The sequence below is a fragment of the Anser brachyrhynchus genome, assembly GCF_964034855.1.
Source record: "Anser brachyrhynchus genome assembly, chromosome: 9".
NCBI classification, from domain to species: domain Eukaryota; kingdom Metazoa; phylum Chordata; class Aves; order Anseriformes; family Anatidae; genus Anser; species Anser brachyrhynchus.
The window spans coordinates 11,118,939-11,146,260 of record NC_137703.1 but is presented as its reverse complement, the minus strand read 5'-3'; the positions used below and the strand labels follow the sequence as shown (position 1 = coordinate 11,146,260).

Here is a 27,322-nt window from a genome sequence, read left to right as displayed (position 1 = left end):
GACAAATTTGAGCCTCAAGAAATAATGGTTTCCAACAAGCTTTCTAAGGTCTGTCTCCCGATTCCCCAACTCCCAGAGCAGGCACGAAAGCAGCCGAACTGCAGTGTCTGAAGCAGGCAGCTCCCCTGCATCCACCGCGCATGGCGCCCACAGCCAGCTACCTTCCTCTCGCCAAATGATTGTCTTTTCCTTGATGGACTTCTTCTTCTGAGGACTTCTTTCATTGTTCAAACCTCAAATGTTGTTTTCTTCTGTTTTAATATGGTATATTGTGAGCTTATTTTGAATGTCCCTGGTAAATTTGCCCCCCCAAAATGCCTTTTGTTGCCAATTAAAATACACACATGAAATCTTGCCACGCTGGCCGCAGTGACTGCGTGCACACACATGTGCGTGCAGAGGCAGGTGCTTGCACCCAGACACGTGCACATTCACATCTCAGCTACAGATCCTCTGGAGAAGACCTGTTCCCCAACGCGTCCTCAAAGGGAGAAGAGAAACAGTGGGAGCACGCAGCACTGTCACGCAGCCACACCACGCTCCTCTGCTCCGGCCTCGGCGACGGCCAGCGCTGACAGCCACGTCCCGTGTCCCTGTGGGTCCCATCCCATCCCTCCCATCTGTGGGCACGTCCCTGCATAACCTCCGGGTTGTGGCACCGGCAGGGAGTGAGGCTGGGACACCTCCGGCCCTGCGCCGCGCCGCTGACACCAGCAGGCTCCGGACTACCCATAGTTGCTAGGCCAGCCCCGTCTGTCCTCCCTGGGGCAGAAATCTTGCTTTGAAAACCAACACCAAGCCCCAAAGCCTCCAAAACCAAGCCCACCACCCACTCATGCACCTTTGGAAAGAGCATCATTGCTGCCTGAGCAACCGTCATGGGACGTGTCTTCAGGCCCCGGCACATGGTGAGGGGACTTAAAAGGGCACCTGAGATGGTTCGAAGAGTCAGCAGGATTATTCTGCTGAGTTATGAACATCGCAACCCTACTCCAGACCTGAAGTTTTGTTTTCTCTTCCCATCCCAAGTGAACTTGCCGAGCATTTTTAAGAAACAGAATACAAGGCTGCGACCAATTTTCAGGCCTTCTGATTCAGCTATTAAAAAAAAAAAATCCTACATCAGTCCCCTCTTGTTTTTCTAAATAAAAATAATGTATAGCCCTAACTTGATAATAAATATGCTCAGAAGCTGTCCTTAAGTAAAAGCTTTTGATAACAAATTGCCTGTGCTAACTGCTATTTTACTGTTGAATTTTTTATTGTTGCTTAAGCACTGCAATTATGCTAATAAGCCAGAGAGGATGGTACACTAAAGCATTGAATGTGACAGATATAATACTCAATAAAATGTTAATCTTACCTGAAAATTGGAATCAAACAGCCTTATTAGTATTTATGGATATGGCATCTTCAACATGTTTCTTAAGAGGAATACATGCAATGGATATTTTCAAAAATACCCTGCTATTTCTTATGCCTCCATACAATTTCATTCAAGGTGCCCATTACCCCTGCTGCTAACTTTCAATCCCTTTTAGAATACAAAAAAAAGCATTTTGGTGTTTGAGCCACAGAAAACTCCTGCACCACCAAATGCTTTTCCCCTCTGTGCCCCAAGGACGGGGACACCTCTCCTCGGCCCGCAGCAGGATCCCTGAGGGGACACAGGGCTTGGAGGGTGCACAGCAAAAGCATTGCTCTGCCACACTTAGTGGCCTCTTCTTGCACTAGTCCTAGCTTAATGGGCAAGGCAGGTGAGTCCAGCAAAGGGTTAAGTCACTACCTCATTTACAGGCGCTGGGGCTTTTGGATTTTAAGCTGGGAAGGAACGCTAATTTTTATTTTTGTTTCTAAATTTTTCAACCGACTCTGACGAGGAACCGGCCCCATCTGTTTGGCTGCAAGTTACAGCATTGCAGAGTCGGACCCAGAACTGCTGGGCTGTCGTAGAGGATTTGTCACTAAGGTGCCACATGACTTTCCACAAGTCGCATTGCATCTCTGCACAGTTATTTCACCACCCAGTCTAAGCCTGCTTTCTCAATCCATGGCATAATTTCTTCAGGGAATGAGCCACCTTTCACCACGTGCCTTTTTTCTTTTTTCTTTTCCCCCCTTCCTTCCTTCCTTCTTTTTTTTTTTGCCAAACCTATGGGTGAGATGCTCTCAGATCCACCCTTGGGCTCCGCTGCTGTGCCTTCACATGCTCATCTTTAAAAGGAGGAATAAAATAACCTCAAAATATCCACATGCTTCTGACATGAAGTGTATTTGCTTCCATGATCAGGCTCTATAAACAGACCGTTTCAACACAGCGCACTGGTGTGGCTTTCAGACACTGCAGGTTAATGCTTAAATAACAGCCTGCTGCCTTGCAGCCTTGCTCCTCCTGCTGCTCTCACCCAAAGAAGTTAATTCTGCTGACAGGACCGCAGAAACATCAATAATACACCATTACACTTCCTGACAGACAAGCAAGGTTCTTGCCGCTGGATGCTGCCAGCCTCCTCCAAAGAAAATCTTCGTTAGGAGCCATCTAGGAACTGCTTCAATGAGTATTCACAATGGGGAAAACCCAAGCGGCTGCCCACCAAAACCTGCAATTCCCAAAGTGCTCAAAAAATCACAGTGAGCTACCCACACTCCCTACTCACAACACACTGGGATTTTCTTAAGCAGTGCCTGCAATGCACGCTAGCTTGCACGCGGAGCAGGATGTTTGTTCTCAACTGCATGGAAGGAAATGGGACTGCTTTGTGGGACACGGAGCTCACAGCAGTTCCACAAACCTCGTCTGCAAGTGGAGGCAAGGAGCATAGCATTAGAAAAAAAAAAAAAAAAAAGAATTTTCAGTTGCAAAATCATCCCAATAAAGCTAGGGAATTGACTGAGCTTGCACCTTGGAGACCTGGGAGATGCACCTCAGGGCTCCTCTGCCCCAGTTTTGCCCCAGCACGAGATGCCACACTCCAGATCTTCAGGTCCAGCCAGCAAGTTCACCAGCTGCACAGCTGCCATGTGCTGCGAGGCTGCAAGGCAACCACTCCCATAAAGGTGGAAAGACTCATCGCTGCCACGTTAAGTGAGTCTTGTCATTATTTTCAACCCTACAGGGAAATCTAAATTGGACCTTGGCATATTGCTTTCTTTTGCTAAGCAGCAACGTTTGAATGTTAACTCTGATCCTGACAGGCATATTTATGGAGTATTCTTTGCAAATAATCTTACCCTGACCAGTCCAAAAGGTTAGAATCATAAAAAATAACAGCAACAACAACAATAAAAAAAGAACAAGGCTGGAAAACCATCAGTGCCATCGGCACAACCCCTCAACTTATTAGCTGTCCTTGCAATAAGGTGAACAGCAAGGTCTTACATTTATTTGATTGATTGAGATCAAAAGATCAGGGGGCATACAGTAAATTGTATCCTCCCATGAATGCATTTTGCTTTCAAGATTTGAGCAGGTAGTTGCACGAATTTTAAAGCTCAAGAGGAAAAAAAGACATACAAAGGTGACTTCAGAGAAAGGCATCCCCTTACTTCTCTCTCTCTTGACACCATCTGCATTTCTTAGAGCTATTTGAAAGTTTCTTCCACGTTCCTGCACCACTGGGACACAACAGCTTATCTCGGCTAAACAGAAGATGCTAACAAACAATAAGACACTCAAGTAACTCTAGGGGAGATACCAGTATTTGCTGACATTAAGAATGAAAGGCAAATGTTAGAGAAACCAAATGAATCCCAAAGTCCAAAAGGAGGCTGAAGAATTTCCCATTCATCTTCAGGCGTCCTCAGACACAGAAGACATATCTCACTATCCTTCTTAGCTGCACAAGAAGATGAAGCACCCAAACTCTGCTCCTCTGGTGATGATCCCTCAGAAGTGCCAGGGCTGCCTGACCCCTGGCCAGGTTTGTCATCTGCAGCTTCTGGGGGAGCAAGGGAGAAGCGAGGGAACTAAAGGAGCAGCCATCCTTAGGACATAATTTCAACACCCAGCTGGTGAGCTAGCATTTCTAAACACAGAAAAAGCCTGCTGTGTTCACTGTCAAGGCAGGACAAAGAAACACAATGGAGAACAGGAACAGAAGAAAACAAATATGAAACTGCCATCTCATCAGCCCTGGAAACACAGAAGAAAAACAATCATTTGGTTCCTGTGTATGTGTTCCACATGTTATTTATACTTTGCACAGTATACCTCAACCTGTAGCATTGTCCTCTCACATCAGAGCAACACATGAGACTACCCACCTGAAAGTAAAACGCTTAACAAGGATCACAGATGAGACCCAAACTTGCAAGAGCTTGCTACAAAGGAACAAGAATTGACACAACCTCCTGTTTTTATCGCAAGGTTGGATTACATGCCAATAACCAAGGACTGAACTCCTTTTCCACGCGTTTGCACTTCACTCCAGAGGGACATCACCATTCAGTAACAAAGACACCGAGCACAGCTATTGCCATAGATTCAAAGCTCATCATTGGACCAGGCAGCTCCCTCTGCACAGATACTTCTCTTTTTCTTTTCAATCTGCTGCACAGAAAGCTTTCCTTTTTAGCTTTTAAGTTTTGAATAACGTTGTCAAGATAAGAATTACACTTTCTCTGATTTCTAACATTCAACAGGTTAGAAGGACTCTCCAGAAGTCATCTAGTCCATTTCCCCACCACACGGAAGGATCTGTTCTCTTAAAACACGTCTAATGGAGCCTTTCTAACTCATTCTTAAACCCTTCCAACAACTGAAACTCCATGAGCTCCTCAGGCAATCCATTCCAGTGCTCGGTTATTCTTAATGCAAGAGATCATTTACTAATGTCTCATCTAAATTTCTCCTGCTGCAACTTAAGCCTGTGATTTGTCTTATTTACAGTAAGTGGATTTACGGTTTGTTCCCTCTCTCCACAAGAAGTTCACTGTTGTCAAAATTTACGAACTGAGGCACCAGTGTGGCTTGCCCTTTCTTTGCCATTCTGCTTCTGCTCAGAGCAGATTCTTAGTCTTGTGTCTCTGCGTGTGTATTTCTTTCCTTACCCCGTGAGAACAGGCAGCTAGGATATCACAAGGCTGTTTCAGGAGAAGACACTCACATCCAAAGGCTGATGCATTCAGGCACACCCAATTATAAAGGACTCTGAAAAAAAAAAAAAGAGGTTTGTTTTTAGGATGGTAGGCACAGGGTCCAGCAGTAAACCGACAGCTCTGAACTGCAACTTCTTCCACCCTATTATTTAACATTCAAACAGATCTTCAAAAGCAACATCAGCGACTACAGATACATCATATGCCACCACTCAAACTTAGCCACATTTTCTCTGACAGCCACCATAAGGGTTTGATAAATCTTTGTTCCAGGAAACAAAGTGCACCGCTGCCTTTGCACGAAGTCCTGCCAAGCTATAAGCAGTACCCAGTACACACCAAAATCAGATGGCTCCGACTCCAGCCCTGTGACAGAGGACAAACCTGAATATTGCCACCGGGGACTTTATTTTCAGCGTCACTGAAACCAACAGGGCAAGACTGCTCATCCACTCTAAGATCTGAGTGTGTGTAACTATGGGATAGACCCAAAGGAGAAAAGTTAGATTTGATTAAATACTGAATAACTTTTGTGTTCGCAACATATGTCCTACCTCTCAATCTTCCGAATGCTCTACGTAGCAAAAAGAAATCTTTCTCCTGAACACAAGGGTTTGGTGGAAAAGGAGGAAGAACAAAGAAAGGATTTATATGAGCAGCACTGTGAAACACAGGGGAAGAGTTCTGAATAGCAAGAATGTCCCAAATTTCAGGAGATAACAAGCAACAAGGGAAAGCAGGGATAATACATTTGCCTTCTTACATCTGGGGGCTCTCAAAAAATGAGGGCCACGTAGTAGCAATCAATTTGCCACAACAGTGGATCACTGTTCAATGGATCACTTTTCACGTCCCACCCAGTCTAAATTTCTTTCTCCCCTTAACAGCGGCTGCTCTTAGCCTCAAAGTACCAAGTGGAAACTTTTTTGGCCAAGATCCACTCCTTCCGCCATCTGCTGTGAAAGCAAGATGTCTGCTGCACATCAGGGGGTGAAAGTGCCAATGCAACAACTCAGTGCCTTCTCTCTTGCCCATACCACCCACCAACTTTCACTACCTTTCACTACCGTACTTTGTCCATATCCAGATTTCCACTTGGGATTTTTTTTTTTCCTTAATCCGTCTCAGCTGTCCTGGACTTTTGCTTCCCTTGATCATCTCTCTCTTACCAGTACAGCACTTAGAGCAAGCCCCACTGCTGTCAGCACAGGAAGGTGACACTCTCCTATTTAGCACAGATTTGATAACAGAAGTGGTGTTTCCAAGGATAAAGACAAATACCTGCACCAATAACATCCCTACAACACAGAGTAGCTGCAAAGAACCAGCAATAAATGCCTTCTACTAAAAACGAAGAACTCAAAGTAACCTCAAAAACTTATATGGCCAACTAATGAAAGAATTTAAATGCATGTCCATCCTTAGGAATGCAAGTAGCTTTGATGATTTCAACAAGACCATTTGTAGGATCAGACACATTACCTCCCAAAATACCAGTGAGAGCTATGGACGTTCAGCAAAGGATACAGGTGTGAGGAGTGCTTCCACCAAGAAAACACAACCATTTCCACAGCAGGATTGTGGCTGTTGAAAGCCATGGAGTAGTACTGAATGGCAGCCCAGGACGGGGAGCCAAGAAGACTACCACTCGCAACTGAAACTGCCAAGGGATTAAGCTAGACCAAATGTAATTACACAAACTGGAACCTGGCCAGGGTACCGGCTGGTTTAAGAAAATTAAAAGAGGTGTTCAAAAGTTTCAGAGATAGAGTCCTTCTTCTGTTAATTATTTGGTGAGTCAGTCGCTGAAGTCTCGGTACTCTGGGAGGCTGTCTGAAAAAGGGGAAAAAATGAGGCGTAAACTTAAAAGGCATTAGAAGCGATTAGCAAAAGCCTTTGTTCTCCATGGCAATGCTCACTGCGCTGGTGCGCGAAAGCCTTTCATGTTCATGCTGAAAAGTGGCCTTAGTTCCTTTGATACTTCTGGGAGGAAGCGTTTAAGTTTACAAATATCCCGCTGTCAGAAGTTGCAGACAACAGTCGAGGAACTTCTGCGTGTCCCAGCCGGGTCGCGTCCAGCTCTCAGACTTGCAGCGTCCCTGCTGCAGGGACGAATGCAAACAAGGAGGCAGGGAAGCTCATTTCGACCTGGAGAAAGGTTCACCCTACTTGCTGGGGATGCGGGTGGCGTGGAAAACCAGGTTGCAACCATGTGGGACAGTGGGCTCCTCACTTTCCTGCAGCTTTTGGAAGATAGGGAGCACGTAAAGTGGGCAATGGTAAGGAGACCAGAAAGGGTGCTTCATGGTCAATACAATCCTCCTGAACGGTAAGATGGAAGTCACATAAATCGTGGAATTTTTTTCCAGATATTTATTGCTGTGCTTTTTCTAGTGAAATAAAGAAACAGAGAGACCACATCCAGAAGAGATGAGCACTAACTGATTGACGTGCTCTGTTCAATCTCTGAGATTTGTACTACAACCATAAGCAAAACATGGAGTTCTTTTGAGAAAAAAAGTTGGCCTTATAACTCTCAGTTTTGGCACCTGAAAGTACTAGATGTAGTAAACGCCTCTGCTACCTCTGCATGTAAATTTCATCATTAGAGCTACACTCATTACTGTCTTTGAAGCAGTTGGATTTGACAGTAAAAGCAGTGTGGAATTGGAGATTAACCTCTTTGGGTAGTTTATTTGGTGAACTGTTCAGCTGATGCACATTAAATACACCCATTTTTTGACTGATGTGAAAATAAGGGAAAGATTAAACGGCAATCTTCCCAACAGGTGCCATACACCACGCGTGTTGAGTGGCACCGTTTCCCCTGGAAGCGATGGCAGGTGGACACACAGCCCAAGGATGGCCAGATTAATTTCGTGCATTTCCCCCAAAAAACAAGCCAGGAAAAGGCAGGCGTTTCACAGCACAGAGCGGTGCAATTTGTGAGAATGGTCTACACATAGACGGACGCAGCAGCTCTGCTCCCTTTGTAAGGAACAGACAAGGGGGACAAGTCCAGGAGGGGACAAGTGCTGCCGTGCACACCTTGCCCCAGCCCAGTGGCACCTCGTCCTCCCTGCGGCACCCCCACTAAGCAGCACCGGAGCCACGGGCACGGGAAGAAGTCCCTCTGCCGTCTTGCAATGGGGTGCAGAAGCCAGGGGCAAGCAACCGCAGGAAAAGTGCAGTCTTTGCTGGTCCTGTGCAAGCCGACGCTCTTCCAAAATGTCCACGTGTAGCCAAATGGTCTTCGAGAAAGCAAAACCACACATGGCCCCAATCCCTCATCTCTGGCACTCCTCTGACAAAAGGGTTTCGTGCTGGCCACCACGGGGACAAGATGGCCAACGTGGCCAGAGCGCACACATGGAGGTCCCCCTGTGACCACAGCAGTAATTAACCAACCCTGCTAATGGCCTCCGGCACCTGGTATGGAGCACAGGGAAATGGCACGGGAAGCACTAATGCCAGGCAGCAAAAGATGGAGTCGCGGCTGTTTCTCAAATAAGAAATTTTTGCCTAGATTACTTATTATTTAAAAAAAAAAAAAAAAAGTTTCAGCATGCAGGGACATCCTGTTCGCTGTATTAAATTAAAGGGATGATTCAAGAGGGAACAGCTTTCAGGAGGCAGAGGGGGAAAATCAATTTCAGGTTGCTACGGACAACTGGGCTGGTTCCTGTAAGACTAAATCTGATTCAGCTCCGTGAACCTGACAGCGAAACATTCCCTGAAATACAACGCGCGCACGCTCTCTAAATAAATAAATACAATAAAACACACGCTCGTGTCACCTCCTGACTTCTTCCTGCTGAACTGAGGACATGCTCGAGCCCGCTAGTTGCGGCACGCCGGCCTGGAGCTTTGGCTCAGCGGTGACTTTCTGACTGCAAGTTCAACACCTACCGCTGCCTTACAGGGAGAGAATATTCGGTGGCAGGGTGGCATTTGGCAAAAGGAACCAGAGCAGAACCGAAACAGAAGTAACGACCTCCATCTGAGCAGCCGACCGAGCACCTCGCAGGGAGGGATCGCTGGGGACAGCGCGGTGGCCACGACCTGATGGGGGTCTTCTCTCCATACCTTACACCACGATCGTTTTGAACAGGCTTGAAGCGCCATGCCCTCGCCCTGCAGCGAAGCAGGAGCAACAATCGTGCTCCACAAGCCTCTGGCCCGGAGCTGGCAGGGAAGCGGCTTTGTTCCTACAGCCCCGCAGCACCCTGCTGCATCGCAGCCGGTCCCGGGGCAGGACACCAGCACGTCGGGGTGGGGAGCGCTGGACGCTGGGCTCCAAACCCCTGCTCGGAGGGGCTGGAGCAGAGGAGCTGAGGTACCTGCTTTTGCACCAGTAGCTGTTAAGAGACCAAATAAATCCATCTCGATCAATCCCTCCATCGAGACAACAGGAAACATTCCCATCCTACGGTACTATGAGTCTTAATTTTATGGAGCAGCTGATGTTTTTCCAATGCAAGGTACCATTAAAATACAGGATTTTATTAGCAAAATCAATGATGTGTGCTGAGACAGTCCCTCATGGCTTTTAAAAAACATCTATGAATAATTATAAAACTGATAGCAACAGAGAACATTGTGCAATTATTGCAGCTGTTTTACAGGATTCTCTAATAATGATGGCCCCTACTTCTGGTAAGACACCTTATGGCAGTACCACAAAAAAATATAAATAAGTAAAAAGCAACAAAAGCTCAGCATTCCCCTGCACTTAGAGGGTGCAAACATGTTGCCTGCTTTGTGTTTATTGAATTTTTTTTTACTTTTTTTTTTTTTTTTCCCCAGCAGGAAGAAAACATTCTGGAAACCAAAACATCACAACACTTACGGAAATATTTACCAGTTGCCTGCCCGGTTCTCCTGCTCCACCAGTTCCAATGCTTTGTCGCTTTAGAAAAACAAGCGGGGGAGATTATTCCCTTTTAAACCTAGCAGAAATGGAAGCAGCAAAGAAAGGCTGTGGCCCTGCAGCAGCCACAAAACTCATGATGCTCCACAGCCACGCGCACAGGTCAGGTTAGCTGCAGCACCTGAAAGCCCTCCGCAAGCAAACCAACCCCTGGGGACACTGGAGGAGAGTCCCAGGTATGGCAAAGTGCTCAACAACGCACCTACGTGGAGCCGAGCCAAAAAGTGACACCTGCCAGTTCTACTCCAAATGTTTTGCTTTTCACCCATAGCTACACGTTTGCAAGAGCCCAGGGTACACACTGAGGGGGGGGAAAATAAAAAAATCAAGCCTCTTTACTCCACCTGGCTTTAAACAACCTCCGGATGTGTGTGGGGATGGATGAGGAAAGAGTGGCAAGAATACTCAACAGATGTTTTCATTAGCATAAATTTGCCATTCATTCCTCTTTCTTCTACCATCACAAACTCCCCTATTATCCTCGCCGGATCATTTACAGTGCTTGTTGCAGAGTACAGTCTCTGAGAACAGAGACAGCGCACACTCGGTAATGTACAAGTTCAAAGAGCTGAGCCACGCATGACCTGCCAGCAGCTTGTTGCTATTTTCTTGCATATATAAAAGAGCTTTGCCTTCATGCAGCGCTGGAACTTGTCATCATGAAACACCCTCCTATTACAACATGGCCCAGAGGAGCTACTATTTCGGGTCCTAATAACGTGCTTGGTTTTACAGGAAAGCATGAAGGCAAGTAACATGGAACAACCCAGATGTCAGGCACAGAAACAGATGGGCTCCTCACAAAGCTACACAGATTGCCTCAGCCGAGCGCTGTCACAGCCCATCCTCTAGCTGGGAAAGCACGGTGCTGAAGTCAGATGAAAGGAGCACGTGAAATTAAGCAGCAGCATCACCTCCACGAGGCCTGCGAAGAGACAACAGAGGGCTGCTTTCCAGGCAGCCTGAGCCCAAGGCAATAAAACATGACTCAGTCGTGAGGCTGTTCTTTCCCTGACCAGAAACACCTGCTGGCTAAGCGACACTCGCCCGGTTCTCCACCTGCTTGGCCCCACGAGACGCAGGCAGCACCCACGGAAAGGTGCACGAGGACGCACGGGTCACATCCATGGTCTGGGGAAAGCTCTCACCAAGTGAGTGCACGTGGGGCTGGCTGGAGGAGTCTCTGCTAGCGTGGCCGCAGGCGGCGCCGTGATTCACTCCGCTGTGGCTTCCCATCCCCAATTTGCCTTCCAAACAATCTAGGAAACCACAGCACCTGCGGTGGTGGTTCGGCTCCGTGTCGTGCGAGGAGGTGTCTGCGCACACGCTGAGTCAGTGGCAAAGCAGGGAGGTGATGGACTGGCCTGACCTTCCTCATTCAAACTCACGAGAGGATGCAAAACCCAGGCTCGCAAAACAATGCTTCCGAACCCCAGGCACGTCTGGAGAAATCAGGACCCTTGGTTAATACATACAGGGCTGGTGCTTCGTACCTCGAGGTCTGGGCTCGCAGCACAGCCCCAGAGCAGCCGGCCATTCATGCGGGCAGCTATCCGCTACCGCAGGCTGAAGCCAGATTATGAATGAAGTCCCAGGATCGATTCCCTTATCTATCCTCCGCCTACCACTGACTGGAAGATGCTATTCAGGGAAAATATAATTTAAAGGCGGAGGCTAATGATGAATCAAGATTGATTTTTTTGACAACCAGGACAAGAAAATAAATGCAGTTGGAGTCTACCTGCTCGCAGCTTGCCAGGAGTCATAGCCAGTTTCAGGACAACCTGGCTCCTCTCCCCTTCCTCGTTCCAGCCCTTTTCCCTGCTCTGTCCCCCACCAAAAAAATAGAAAGACCCTTGTAGAGGAGAAATTCACTTACACAAGACAGTCAGTGTTCCCTGGAGCCAGCCCGATGCTGGCCCTGCTAAACAGTACAGAGTGACTCAATGGATGTGCAGAGGGCTCACTTTCTGGGGAAAAGCAAATTCCAAGAGTGCAGTTGCAAGGAATGCATTGTATGTCTGGTATTCACGCTGCGCTCTCTATTCCTGTTCCTTTTTTTTGCCCTATAAGGAGCTGAGCACAGCCGGCTGGGCTGGGGAGGGCAGCGCTGCGTGCTCAACGCCTCCCCACTTCCGACTTTGTTTGTCTTTACTGGAAATGCAATCGATCCATCTAGGAAAAAGGCTAGTGCATACACAGCAGGGTGTCAGCCTCAAACATCGCGCTGCTGACACGCAGGACACAAAGAGGAGGAAAGCTGAACCACGCCAGCCTAGCAAGCGTTCCTGTGAAGACACATGCACATGTGCACATGCACGAGCAGTAATTTTCTTAATTATATTGTTGGGAAGGGGGGTGCTGACTTAAAAGCCAGAAACTATTGTGGCTACAATCCTAAAGGGCTGTTTCCCATGCTAGCAGCACTCCAGTCCTATCTGTGCTGGAAATAAAAGGCAGCCTGGCCTTCGGCACATGCAGCTGGGGCTGGGAGGGTTACGTGACCTCAGCACGGAGAAGCACATCCTCTGTAACGCACACGGGTTGGAAACAGGAGTGTGAGACTGCATTAGAGATGCAAATTGCTGGGAGTTTTTCTCAAGTCCTGACAACCTCCAAGTTAAAGTCCATTGCAGCAGCTTCAGAAGCAGACTGGGATTTCCGTATCCAGGATGCAATTAAAATATTACAGTGTAAAAAATAAAACCTTTTTGCCATTGCTGCTTCCTCAGTAATCAACAGACTATTCCTGGGGGCACTCAGGATTTTGCAGAAGCAGAAACGCAAAGACAGAGACACTCCACCTCCGAAGGCAGGAAATCTTGGATCACAAATACCCAGGAAGAGTCTGCATCAACTCCCATTTCTCAGCACGTCAGAAGAAGAGCTCTCTCATTTAACCCTGCAGAGGAGAGCAGTGGCAACAACTGCAGAGACCATGCTAAGCCATGCTGGGCCCAGCGAGGCCACGCTAGAACTGACCAGGAAGAAGTTGGAAAACCTTGAAGAAATCAGCAGCTTGGCCCATTTCCCCCCATGTCTTGCCTTCGATGCTGGCTGGTTCTCGATGCCTTGAAGAATGATGCAAAACCTCCATCACAGGCAGGCATGCAGTACAGATGCCATCTTATTCCAGTGTCCAAAAGAGAAAAGACTCACTAAATCCTGAGGCAGGAGGCTCAGTATTGTTTCCAATTTTATTTTGTTCTTTTGCCAATGGTCATTAGCACTGACCTTGTTCTTTACGTGCACAAAAGCATCCAGGCTACCTTTGGATCTTACGTCATCGGCATCAAAAAGCCCCACACTCAATTACAGGTGAGGTGACAGAGCTGTTTGTTCTTGCTTTTGGTTTGTTGTTGTTTGTTTTGTTTTTCTCACTTGTTTCAAAATTCTCATCTTTCAGTTTTGACTATCGCACGTGTCTGCATGTCGGGACAAGGAGAACAGACGGACCAAGGCCGCCTTCCCACACTTCTGCTTACATACTCTTCACTCTGTGCTTTGAAGAAGATGATCCCAGTGCTTTCAGTCCCTCTCCAAACACATTTAGAGGGCAGGACATTGCCTGTCCACAAGTGGGATGCTTCCCACCAGCACCACGCTGGCTTCCCTCCATGGGAAGTGAAGGATACTGTCCCACCAGACTACAACATCAGATGCCAGCGCCCTTTGCTCGGCACCAGGACCAAGCCCACCCAACCACCCCGTCCTGTCCTCCCTCCTCTGCCAAACACGCCAAGTCCCACGCCCTTCCCTGCACCAGCACCGCTGGCCCCAGCAAAAAAAGAGGAGTGGAAATATTTTGCCATAAACTGGGTGAGCTGGAGGAGAGAACAAACCAGGACCGGGTGGCAGGACCAGAAGCAGACGGGAGGCACTGCAGGACCAGCAAAGCTGCGTTCCAGCCAGGGCAGGCACCCTCACCAGCCAAAATACCCATCCCGTGCTGAGTTCCCTGCACCAGGGAAGGGGCTGGGCAGCAGCCAGAAACCTCTTCACCCAGTTCTGCTGCTCACAGATTCATTACACCAAAATACGTAATGGTCTACCTGCAGCCCACTGCCTTCAAACGGAGCCAGGGATGCTCAGAAGCACCCAGTGGACCGGCTTGGATGAAGACACACAGCTGAAGCTCCTCTGGGGGAGGGGAAGGTTTCTAGCCTCATTAATAACAGCCTGAAATTAAAAGCAGAGCCTGTAGTACAGCTGTGATTCCAGCTACCCCGCTGCTTGTGTTAACAGTGTGGCTTTATTATGGTCAGGGATTAAAACCAGCTCCAACAATTAAAAGAAAAGAGAAAAGAAAAAAAAAAATGAGATGGAAAGAAAAAGAACCACCACCACCAAAAATCAGTAAAACACAAAATTCCTGTGGGCTGGAATGATTAGCAAAACAAAGTTGCGTGCCGCGAGGAGCAAGAGTGAATGCTTCCTCCCCCGCTGCCCAGCAGCCCCCTTTCCACACCCGCCCATCGAGCCGCCCGGTCCCCCTGTCCCCGGGGAGCCACCCGGTGCCCTGCGAGTCCAGCACGAGCCAGCAGCGCCGGTCCCCGCAGGATGTCACCTCCTGCCCCCGAGCGGGCGCCCCACTAGCACGGCGCTCCCACTGTCTAAATGCTGCAGCATTAAAGACCAAAAGGGAAAGGTCTCGCAGTCGGTGCCTAACGCGCCTGCAACTTCTCAGGAGCCACCAGCGCTCCCGGAGCAGCCGGAGGAGGAGGGAGGAGAGGTGGGGAGGATTAGCAGGCTCGCGTGGCTGCTCGAAGAGCCTGGCCGAGGAGGGCTTGCTCCTTCGAGGTGAGCAGGTTGCCCAATCCTTCCTCAAGAGGTGAATACCTGGCGTGCTGGACACGCTCCTGGAGAGCAAGAGGACAGCGATGGGATGGCGCGCATCAGGAGCCCGGCCGGGTGCCCGATCCCTGCTGGGCTGGGGGAAACATGAATAGGAGAAGGAAGCAGCACGAGTTTAAGCATCTCCTCGGATGGTCTGTTCTCAAAATTGATGCAGTGCTGATCTCCAGCAGCCGAGAATTTGTCCCCTCTTCCTCTGAAGTGAGGGGCTCGGCTGCTGTCGTTTGGAGCAGATCCAGGGTAAAGCTGTGACAAGGCTGCCTTTGTCGGCTCGGATTTTAAACAACTGGGAATTCAGAGTGGGAGAAAAACAGGCTTAAGCATCTTGAAGCGAACAGAATAAAAAGCCAGTGGGAAGTTATGCTAGGAAAAGGATGAATTAGCCTTCCCTCAGTTTGTCGCTGGTTGCTATTTTCACCTATTTATTTAATGGTGACCCCAAAACCGCAGGTGACCGAATGCCCGTATTTCTTCACTTGTCATTCAAAGCTGATGGGAAATATTGGTAAACGGGAGAGAAAATCCTTTCTTCCTACGCCAGCCCAGAGCAGGGAAGCCTCAGTTTGTTGTGCCTTGACATGCGAGTCAATGTCTTCAAGGGCTTGGTCAACACTGGAGAGAAAGCAGGCTCACATCTCAGCTTTATGTAGATTAAAAGCAATAAATTCACGAGAAAGAGACCTCCCCGCACCTCAGCATGCACAGCAGGACCTGCTGCTCCCCTCAGGTTATGGTGGGCACGGAGGCAGGAGGTCCAAAGGCAGCAAGGAAGAGATGATCGTTTATCCTTTGTTTTACTTTTACCATCATTACCACCAAAATCGCCATGGTTTTACTTTGACACCTTTCATCTCCACCAGGACAGGACAAAACCAAAGGCGATGTTTCCAGTGAAATCACCAACATACACTGCAAAGCTACTGAAGTCCGCAAGTCCTTTATGGGCCCAAAACCTCACACAGACGGCTCACGCTTGCTTTCCCTCAACAGTGCTTCTCCTGTCTGCCCTCACAGGTTTGTCGCCCAGGAGCTCTGGAGTTCAGGATTTCTCTTACCTCTTTTGTTGTCGTTGGTTTTGATTTTGAACAACAGAAAGCGCTGAAGCTTCTGCTTTGCATGGAAAAGCAAGGAGACAAATGTGGTCCTCACTTACAGAAGGCCTTCTCAATCCTTCTTGGCACCCCTGCACTCCTGCAGAGCCCAAGGAGGTCCCCTGGGTGCACAGGAGAAGGGGTCCCCGCTGGGTCCCCGCAGAGGTGGCTCTAGCTGCCAAACCACGGCACTTAGCAGAGGTGACAGCAGACACCACGCAGGACACGGGGTGGGCAAGCACAGCCACAGCACTGCGGAAGGGAAAGGTCTGGTCAAGCCCAGCCTGCCCCACCACCAACCAAAGCCACCTTCTTCGCGCTGTGGCTACAAACCCAAGGACGGACACAGAGTTGTGCCCGATGAATTCAGAGCTCCCCCACCAGCGACGTGGCTGTGGGATGACACACAACGTCTCCGCTGTCTCTGGAGGCAGAACGGTAGATTCAGGTGAGGTTTTGCTGCTCTAATGAAGGATGATGATCCTTGAACCAAACAAAGAGGATCGGTTATATGACAATGCATGTGTCTAGGCAGCTGTTCTCAAAAGCATGCCAAGAACATTTTACACCAGTTAAGCTCAGAAGCTCTAAGCCAGGCTGTGCGAACCCTTTAAAATTCCCTTCCCTGTAGGGCTACAAAGCGCTTCAATAGAATTGCACTTAAAGCCGTGTCTGCAAAAATATCACAGCTAAGGTGGCAAGTCCCCAGCAACCACACAGCTGTCTGCACCATGTCCAGGGCTGGTGTGATAGCGTAAGAAACCCAAAACCGCCTTTCTTTTTCCCAGCAGAAGTCTCCAGACCTTTGAAAGCATTTAAACTAAAACTAATAAACCCCACGACACACTTTCCTTCTCAGACACCAGAGCACTTTCTAAATACCAAGGTGACTGCAACCAAAAGTCACTGTGGCTTAGCAAATTTGGGTGAATTGACTTCCCGGTGGTTTCAGCTGAAGCGCTTTGCCTCACGCTTGCAGCGGGCTGGGAGCACACGCAGCTGCTGCACCGCTGAGCTGCGATGGTGCACCACCTCCCTGCAGCATCCCCACTTTGCAAACGGGAAAAATGGAACAAGAAACTACAAAGGAAAAAGGAAACGCATCAACGACGACCCCCACACACAACCCAAGAGATGAAGTCAGAAGCTATGCTGCCCCACCGTGCTCACTCCTGGATGGAAAAGAAGGGGATGCTTGAAGGACGTGGGATGATGGCTGCACCGGGTACAGGCTGGCAGGAGGCGAATGTGCCAGGGTTTAGAGAAAGCGTTTTGGGCCAGGAGGAGCCGAGCTGCAGGCACAGGGCACGTGGCAGGGCTGGCATGAAAGCTCAAGAGCTCTGCTGAGGGAGGAGAGCTTGTGGTGGGGCTGGAAAAGGAAGCAAGGATGAGCAATAATTGGCCCCCACACTCCTCAGCTAGTCCCAGAAAAGTTTCAGACTACTGCAATCAGCCATGCTTTTCATCAGACCATTGGTAACCTGTACCAGAGGCAGAAAAAATAGGGTGCCACCCAGCTACCCGTGAACAGGAGGTGGAGCCCATGGCGTGTCTCATCTAGAAACGGCCAAGATGTGCTGCATAGGCATTTGCACTTGGATGATTCAGATCCTGCCCTTACAAAATAGACGCTACAATCTCCATCTTACACAGAGAAATTGCCTTGAGAAAGATTTCATCTCTTGCCCCAGGATTCATCAACTCTTTACATCACAGACTTTCGGATGCAAGTAATGTCCAACCCTGTACAGACTGATGGGGATCAATGCAGGGGATGGCATCAGAGCTGCTCCTTCTCTCAAGAAGCTGCACTGTCAGCACCAGTGGAAGAATTACACTCGGCACTGCCTTCCCTTAGAAACTGCACCAACAAACATCCGAGCAACCTCAGGATGGACCATATACACACAGTCCTCATTGCCCCCAAAATTTCTTCAGTTTGAACCCACCCCTCCCTCGTCTCCTCTGAGAGGGACCCCCTGAGAGCGTGGCCTTATTTTCTCCATTAATGTTGAGGTGCTGCTGACCCGTTGAGGAGGAAGGTGATCCCCTTCCCAAGCTTCCAGCTCTCAATGAAAGAACCGATTATAGCTCAGGGTGGAAATCAAGACTGCAACCAGTGGCCCTCGTGATCTTAAATAGCTCCAGAATTAGCTTGATAGTGTTATTAGGATTTATGAGGTTAAACAAGCTAATATATCGATCCTACCAAGGGCGTAAAACTTTGTACCTAAACAATGGAAGAATACATTCATTACAGATGTCATAACACGCCTACAATAAACTATTACCGCATTTCCAGGGAAAGAGACTCAGGCACCTGTAGCAGTAGTGGGTTGCCAAAGAGACAAACTACCACAGCCAAGGAAAGAACTCATCTCTGCCCCATTTTCCAGCCTATCGCACAGATGTGTGCCCCCCAGCTACCCAACTCTTTTCTTCACTAAATGGCAAACCAACAACCCTTCTATGGTGAAACCTCAAGCTTTGTTTTCCTTTCCCATTTTCGGGTGTGCTGGCCTGGAGGAGCTAAGGGGACCTGTGATTTGGTGCTTCTCAGGGACGTGGCAGTCCCCGACAGCACCTCAGGGCTGGTACCTCTGGGCGAGGAAAGCCCCGAGTCGTGTCCTTCTCCTGTCCAAGTGCCACTTGTATTAATGGCACTTAAAATGGACTTTAATCATCAGCTGAGGACGTTCCTCAGGAAAGGGGGTCACCAGGCACCTCTGCATGAGCAAACACCCTTCTCAGAGCGACCTGAAGCTGGAAGGTCTTGTTTGGGCCAACACTGGTGAGGAAATACGATCAGAAAAGCACCTAACGTCACCACCGGTCTTGGCAAGGGAGGATTTACTACAGTGAGGACTAGAAAGAGGATCTGCCTGGTCTGGAGGCCAGAGGTCCAAAAGGCAAGCCAAAAAGTAACTCATTCCCTTTCCTAACAAACTGTGTTTTCAGCTGGAAGTCGCTTGGCAGCTTTCCTACCAGAGGATGCGGCAGGTCAAGACGAGGGTTCACTCGCGGCCAGGCCGAGCGGGGACACGAAACACAAGACCAGAGAGCGCTCTGCAAACAAGGGCTGCAACGCCACGAGGACTGCGTCTGCGGGGCTCCCCACGGACAGCAAGGGACGCTGCCGGCCGTCAGGAAGCGCCGACTCGCAGTAGCACGGGGACGGGGTTAAGCACCGAGGTTAGGCACCCAGCTGCACTGCATCTGCCTCGTGAGCACCTCTGGTTTTCTCTTCGCCGGGAAAATTAAAACGCGGTGGCATTCTGTAAGAAAATTGTCACTTAAACTCCTTATTAAATGTAATTTCCTCTCCCACCCTTTTTCATTAGCGACACTCGAGCGTTCATCAAATCATCCTGTTATTTCCCGACAAAATGTTAGTCTTGTTATGGAGAACTTACATATTAGCACTCTGCAAGTGCAAAAAGTTCCACCAAGAATCAATTCAGAAGCAAAGCGTCCCATCCACCTGAATGGGAATTCACTTAAATAAGCCTCACACACAGGGAAACCCATAAGTGCTTGGGGAACAATGGTTCTATGGGAAAAAGACGCAGCAGTAACCGCATTACTTCTCCCTTTGAGGCAGTAGCTTTCCACTTAAATATGATACAGTGCACCTGCTTATTATTCTTGTTACACAATATCACATTCAAATCCATGCTGCAAGCATCCCACTCATTGCAAAAAGACTTCAGGAAGGGGAAAAAAAAAAGACATTAAAGGAAAGCAATCTATAGTAGCACATTACACCACACCAATTTCAAGCAGGCTGTCATTCTCATCACACCAGACGGCATTTTAGCTCCAACAGTATCCTTCGGTGAAACATCCTTGTTACTGCCTTCTACTTGCTATGCTGCGCCCTCCTGAAATGAATGGTACAAATTCTCTTAGTCATTTCAAAAGGACGGCGCTGCTCAGAGTGCTTTAACTTTTCACATCATCTTTCCCAATAACTCGCAAAGCACTAAGGCCAAAACAAGCATTTTTAAAGACGGGATTAAAAATAAATAAATCGGCACCTGCCTTGGGAAGGATCTACAAAACGGGGCTGGGGATCTCAGCTCGAGGGAGCCGCATGTACAATCTCAGATCCAGGCCAACTCACAAAATCACTTAATTACATGATTAACTTTAACACGTGCTTAAGTTGCTTTGACTTCCGTGGGACTTAAGCATATACTTATGTGCTTTCCTGTACAGAAATACTCTCTTAAATCAGATCCTGTTTTGAAGGGATGCTGCATACATACACCCACGCACACTCACGCACGCACATGCAGCTCGTGCCCTCAGGAAAGCTCTGGCTCCTCAGCCCAGCTGCAAATCAGACTGCCTTAATTTTGTGCCTACCTAGGGATGGAAATGTTTCAGCCCGAGCTTTAAATACCCAGCCTGACGTTTAGAAACACCTCATTTGGGACAGGGGCTTTACGAAGGGCCAGCTCTAGATTTTAGACGCGGCGAGTGGCAGAAGGCGCTGGGACGACCTTCTGGTGGTCACTTCTGAGCCACTCTGCCTGCTGGGGCACGGCTGTGCCACGGTGGAGAGGGCGCAGAGCACAGTGCTGAGGCCAGATGTGCACAAAGAACCACAGGGAACCAGCAACCCACATTGCTCCTGCAGTCGCTGCCTTGTAACCCAACACACCCCCCCAAAAGCTAGCGCTGCCTCAAGTAGGCAACTGCAGGGCTAAGAGTAAGGAAGGATGCAGAAACCGGTAGAAAGCATGTTTTAGCCCTACGAGGGGGGCTGAAGGACTACAGCAGTGACTGAAAGGCATCTGAACCGGCCCTATCATTAGGGAGCTCTGGTTTTTCAATACACAATTTGAACCTCCCCAAAACCCCTTTGCCCAATCCCTCCCCTCAGCAGCTACTCTCTTGCTATTACAGTTAATTGCAAGCACATCGCTCCGACAGCTCGCCTCATACAAAAGAACTCCTACTATGTAGGAGCCTGCTTTTCCCACTTTGCCCATTCTCGTTGCGATGTAATAAATTATTATTATATATGTCGGTTTTGCAAACAACTAAAGCATCCACGCTGCGTGCCTGCGTAGGGGCATGCTGTTTCTCAGTGTGATCCGAAATAGCCAAGATATTAAAATCCCACAAAGAACTGTGTTTCTAATGGAAGAATTGATGGGCCAGATGTTGACACTAACGATTATTTTGCTTAGCCCGGGGCAGAGCCCAAACCCTCTAGGTCTGAGGGCTTCGCCCTTCCCCGTTCCTCTGTGCCCACACCGGGGTCTCGCTGCCCCCACAGCTCGCGGGGTGCTCGCCCAGGAGAGCGATGCACAGCACCCCTCCCAGGCACCAGCCCTTCCCCAGGGTTAATCATTGCTCCCAAAGCACCCCGAAAAGGGATCTACGAGCTCTTCAGTGCTGAAGTTAGCACGGGAGAAGAAACACTGGGCAGTAAGTTATCCTGTGCTGCGTTCAGGTTTTGGACTCCACCAGCCTGATGGCTCCACGTAACCTTCCTCCGCTTGGGGAAGCTCCAGCTGAACAAAACCCAACTCTCCCAGGAGCCCAAGATGCAGGCTCCTGAGCAACCTCTGGATTTTGTGTCCACTGCACTAGCACCAGAAGTCAATTCAGTCTCAAAATCAAGCCCTTTGCCACGCAGCAAGAAGGGTTCAGGACAGCAAACCACCCACTCCCAGTACGTGTAAGACTTCTCTGGGATTGGTGTCTGATTGGAACCCTCACTGGCCTTTTTAAACTGCTTTTCCCCATTGCTCCCCAGCTCCAGGATCAGTGGAGCTGCCTGACACAGCAGCTTTGCGGGGCAAGCATCAATTACCAGGGCTGCTGCATGGAGTGGCCCCAAGCAACACCGTTCCCTTCCCCAAGGGGCCTTTCCCCCGCTGTGGGAGTCGCTGCACCCCGTGCAATGGGCTCCTGCATCTCCAGCAGCACAGGGGCTTGTGAAGTGAGGAAGATGACCCCTGCGCAGTGACGAGGGGGTTTGAAACTGGGGGTCCCTGTGCATTGAAGATTAGATGCACAGTGACGCCGTGTTGCTCCAACTGAAGGCTAAATGCCTGTCTTCTCCTCTCAAAACACACAGACGTGGTATTTCTGCCGGGCAGAGGAATTCCAGGAGCTGTGAGAGCCCAGGAGGAGCGCAGGTCCCTGTCTGAACAGTGCCTGACAAGTCGCCCTGGGGAAGCGCTACTTGCAGAAGCCAACCAAGGAGGATGAGCCCATCCCATTCTGTGCATATACCAACTGCTGAGCCCGCTCTGACCCAGGACCCGTTTACATCCATTCCACGGCGCTGTCACCATACCCCTCTGCAACTTTCCACTTCAAAGCCTATCAAGGAAAACTTGATCATCAAATTCAACCAAGTATCAATAAATGGTAAGACCTGAGACAAATATAGGTTGTTTTTGGACCTGTGTTTGTGCCATGCCTCCTGCCTGCATTTTCAGTATGTTAATGAAAAACAAACAAACAAACAAAAAAAAACAGAAAACAAAAAAACCCACACACCACTGTTTTTCAGTCGTTTCTCCTGGCTGCTGAGGGAAAGATTTGCTCAGAGTATTGGAGAAACTGACAACTCTGAAACACAAAAATGATAGCATAAATCTATTCAACATGAAACAAAACCAAAACACATGGCTTCCCCAAATTATAGTGTGAAATTTAGATAGAAGGGAATGCATTTCTTTTCTCTGAAGCCAGTGCTGTCCTTTCAAACAGCGCTTTGCTCGCCTGAAGCACGTGCCCAAGCTCCCCAACGCTATGCAATTTCCATCTTCAGTCTTTCAGGATTTATTCGCTTAAGCTGTGAGAGAAGGAAGCACGTTACGTCCTGCTGACAGCACACAATCATGCGTGTGAACACAGATGAGGACGAGGTGAGATTAGGACACGCTTGCAGGGATTTAGCCTGGTAGGTTATTTATTCCGTGACAGCACAGATTAAGAGGGCTGACCGCCCCTTTGGCCTCACAAGTGCTCATGTGAGCGAGCGAGCACGTTTTATATTGGAGGGAAGGGGAGGAGGTGTTACCATCCCGGTAAATATCTCAATAAAATAAACAGAGAAGTGGCACTTGGCACTTGATTAGTGGGGCATCTCCCAGGATCCTGGTACAACTTACCAAGAAATGCTCTTGTGAAGCCTCCCAGGGATGGATCGGTCCCGGCTGACAGGTGGATACGGTGACTCAGAGGGACCGAGTGCCCAGCCCAGGATCTCAGGGTCCTCACCACCTCAGCACCACCACCTGCAGCCCCATGCTCCCAGTCCCACGTGGCACAGACCTGCACAGGACATGCTCCCAGCATCTCGCTCGTGCCCCGTCCTGCTGGACCAGGCTTTGCTGAAGCTCTCCAGGAATTAAGCAGTAGCAAACGGGCAGCCTCATTCCTCCTGCCCTGTTCTCACCGTAAAGTATTTCTCTCATTTCTGAGCGACTGGCTGTTCTCTCTCGGTTCTGGTTAATATTATTTGTATCTTAATGCTTTCTAGGAACCATTCCAGCTTTACAATACAGCAAATACCACGCAGTAGAGGAAACAGCCTGCCTGGCCATGCTTCACGTACATCGCTTTAGGAACTGGTTCATGCGGCCAGATAAACTGCCTGCCCCACGGCCACGGCTCTCCCCACGCACACAGCCCCACTGGGGCCGTGCCCCGGTAGGTCTGAAGGTGCCTTTCACCAGGGGTGACGCTGGGCTGAAGTCTGGAGCTCCTCCAGAAATCCTCCAAGGAGCATGAGCAAGCAAACTGAGAGAAAACCACAGAAGCTCGAGATCAAAGGACTTTTTGGGTTCCGCTTCTTACTTGCGCACGCATTGGGTATTTCCCGTTTTCTTCCTCTTGCTCTCACCAACAGCAGGTCTTTCTTTCCACAGCCATCGCTGCCATGGTATGCACCTGACCGAGGCTGAGCACAACGCCCAGGAGGAGGTTTCCAGGGCACCACTTACCAGAAGGGGAAGCTGAGGCACAGAAAAACCTGGGAGCTGGGGGTTTGTCTGTTTTGTTTTTCCCAATCTTCAAGAATCAATTCACTTGAGACAACTGATTCCGGTACTGTGACCCTTATATTTTACACATTTCCACTTGAACCCCACCACATCACAACAACAGACACAGGCCTTCTGGGAAGCACTGAAAGAGCCCAAAATTACAAGAGAATACAAGACAGGGCTGAAAACAGAGATCTTGGATTTTGCGAGTTCTCAATTCAGCTCACCCTAGAAAAATCTTCCTCTGTCCCTCAAAGATGGCTGTTATATGAGATACCTAGGAGAATCTCTACAGAGATGTTTTCCCAGGCCATAAAATAGCTTTTGTTTTAAATCAGCCAGAGCAGAGGAACTTTGGGGTGACGTCCAAACCAGCTGGAGGTAGCGGGCAGTGTCCCAGGTCTGTATGGAGCAAGGGGGGTGACACTTGCACACAACAGAGATTTGGTGTACAGATGAAATGCACGCAGGAGCTGGGGCTGTTCGCTGTTTCACGAAGGCCTTTGGGTCAGATAGAAAAATAAATAAATAAATAAAAAGGGATAATCCAGGACAGCAAGCAACTATGTTCACAGCCTAACCCGTACCTACAGCCCGGAGCGCTGGGGAGGCCGCATTGCCTCTGACAACCTCAACACAGCACTCCCCAGCAACTCCCTTGCCCTGAGCTTCTTCATTACCCTAAGGACCACTTTAATTCCCATGAGGAACTTGCAGAACCAGACTGGAAGGGACCTCTGGAGGCCATCTGGTCCAACCCTCCGGCTCGGGGGGGGGACACCCAGAGCAGGCTGCCAAGGACCACGTTCAGGTGGCTTCTGAAGATCTCCAAGGAGGGAGATTCCACCACCTCTCCGGGTGGAAATCAGACCCCAGCCACGTGCAGCTTTTTGCACAGGCTGGGTTTGTCCTGGCACCCGATCGAGCCAGAAGGACTCATTTTACTTTCTTTCAAGCAAGAAGCTGTTTCCTCCACTGAGCCAGGATGTAACCAGATCAAAGATTTATAGGTCAGCTCCTCGTCTGCAATTCCACCTCTCGTTTGCAGTTTTTGCATTATTTACTCTCACAAAGAGGAGGTAAAAGAAAAAAAAAAAAAGAACGAAAGAAACTGAACCCAATCAAGGAGATCCACTCTTCAGGACAAGGACAACAAGCTAAAAAGGAGAACATTCACTGTCACCGGTCAGCCTCGGGGAGGGGAGCTCAGTGTTACACCACGTTAAATATTTACCCACAAATTTTCTCAGGAACTTGTAACCCACACCCAGCATCTTCGAAGCACATCTGCAGGGGGCAGGCAACAAGGAAGTCGGGGAGGTAGAGGTGGAGGAGATACCTTCAATCAGCAGGTAAGCGTTACACTTTGAGGCCAGACTGTCGGCTTTACAGACTTACCCAGCTGCACAGCTGGGAGGAAGGTAAAAACCCAGCGGAAGGCAGAAGGCTGCTAGGTTCCCAAATACACAAAGTACAGACGATGGCACTACTGACCACGGGCATTACATTAAAATAATGAGCGTTAAACAGTATCTGGCAGCATTAAAAAAATCCTCAAAAAACTTACTGTACCAATTTCCAGCAAATCCACACATTGCTGTGGAGCAGCAGGGAGCACCTGAGCCCTGGGCAGTACCTGGAGGTCTCCTGGCAATTTATTCCCCAGGAAAACTCTGCTTACCTCCTACCTCAAGTAACAGAACTTGTGCGTGATTTTTAGACCATGTTTTGGTGTTTTGGAAGGAACAGAGTTTTGTGTTGTACTGTTTTTCTTAAAGCAAAGAAGAAATAGAAAGTTCAGATTCTGGAGAGGTCTGTGGGTTTCACGGGGGGTAGGGGCGAAGGTGTTTAGGAGTTATTCTTTGTCAAAAACAGGACGTGCTTTTTCCTGTTTCTTTCTAATTCTGCTCCCCCCCCAAAAAAATACTTCCCATTTCCCAGCCAAGCTCTGGTTTTGAATTCTACGCAGCAGCAGCCTCTGCTCCACCAGCAGTGGTGGGGAGCGTTTCAACAGGCTTGCGTTATCCCAGTATTTGCAATGCCCTCTTTCTAAGCTCCAAATTCATCCCCTACTCATGCTAATCTTTATTTTTTCCATTGAATTAATCTTTGGTCCCCCTGTTAGGTATTACTAACCAGTGGACTGAATCAACACCTCTCAATGTGGGGAGGAGGAACTTTTTACACTGCCACCAGAACCACCAACGGTGCCACATCCATCCCAGGCACACGGCTCCTTCCTGCGGCCAATCCAGCAGACAAGTCCACGGCACTGTTTTTGTGTAGGTCCTGTAATTCCACCCACCACCCACTACAGTAAATGCTTGCTCAAGACTTTTTGGTTGGTTGGGTTTTTCTTTTTAACCAAGTAACATTTTCAAACCAGGTGACTTTTTCCACTTCAAATGTTAACAAGATAGCAGGGGAAAAAATGGTGAGAAAATTAATCAGCTTATCTCTCTCCATTAGTTTGATGCAGCGCTGCCTTTGCTGTCTTACAAGGCAGCAGCACTTTTCCCTCACCGTAATGTTTCATTATCACCAAGAAATCACCTACTAAAATGCTTAGTATACACATTCCTTCTTTTCTACCACTTTTCAACCAGCATTGCTGAATGCATTACAAAGAACTGTTTTCTTGGCTTTTACCAAGTTTCTTCACCTTTTAGACAATATCCCTCCAACTTTTAAAAGCCACAAGATCCAGAGCAGCTCAGACAGGAACACAGAGCAGATGAATCCCATAAAGCCCCTCCAGGGTAACACACAGGGAGCAGGCACCCATGGTTTAGGACTAAAATTTGTAACTTTTGAAGTCTATTGTGTTTGTCAATGGTCAGCCACAAACTAAATGAAGAGTAAAGCACCCAGGAGGTTGCCACATCACCTCCTCAGTCCATTGGAGCACCAGCAAACGTCTGACACAAGACAAAGGCAATCTTTGTCCCCCCTCAGGCACAGTAATGACTGAAGTTATCACTTCTGGCCCAGTTCATCTTCCTGTTCAAGCAGGAACCACATGCCGGTCAGTCCCGTCAGGTGAGATCACCTTGTGTTTGCCAAGGTACGTTTTTGGGAAGGAAAGCTTCCCTACAAGAGAGGAAAAGGCACAGTCCTGGACTCTGGGCTGCTGCTAGGGGCAGGGAGACCACTTCAAGAAAGGGTCAGGCCTCAGCTCGGACACAGCAAGAATGGGAAAGAGAGCCACTTTATATGCAGAGTGACTTCTAGAAGGGAGAAATGAAGGGGGTTGTTCTGACATCACTTTCTTAAGCACAGACACTTGTTGTATTCCTCCCTTTCAGAGGCGCACCCTTCTCTGGAGATGGGGCTTG

The 27,322-nt window shown here is 48.8% G+C and overlaps 1 protein-coding gene across 10 annotated transcripts in view; it reads right to left on the bottom strand.

Moving 5' to 3' along the window:
* The window catches only part of LPP (LIM domain containing preferred translocation partner in lipoma), a 387,571-nt gene that overhangs the window by 266,569 nt on the left and 93,680 nt on the right, over window positions 1-27,322 (bottom strand). For all 10 annotated transcript variants that reach the window (XM_080603962.1, XM_080603958.1, XM_080603966.1 and 7 more), the window contains one exon: window positions 5,050-5,149. The gene's annotated coding sequence lies outside the window, so the exon portion shown is untranslated. The remainder of the gene's footprint in view (window positions 1-5,049; window positions 5,150-27,322) is intronic.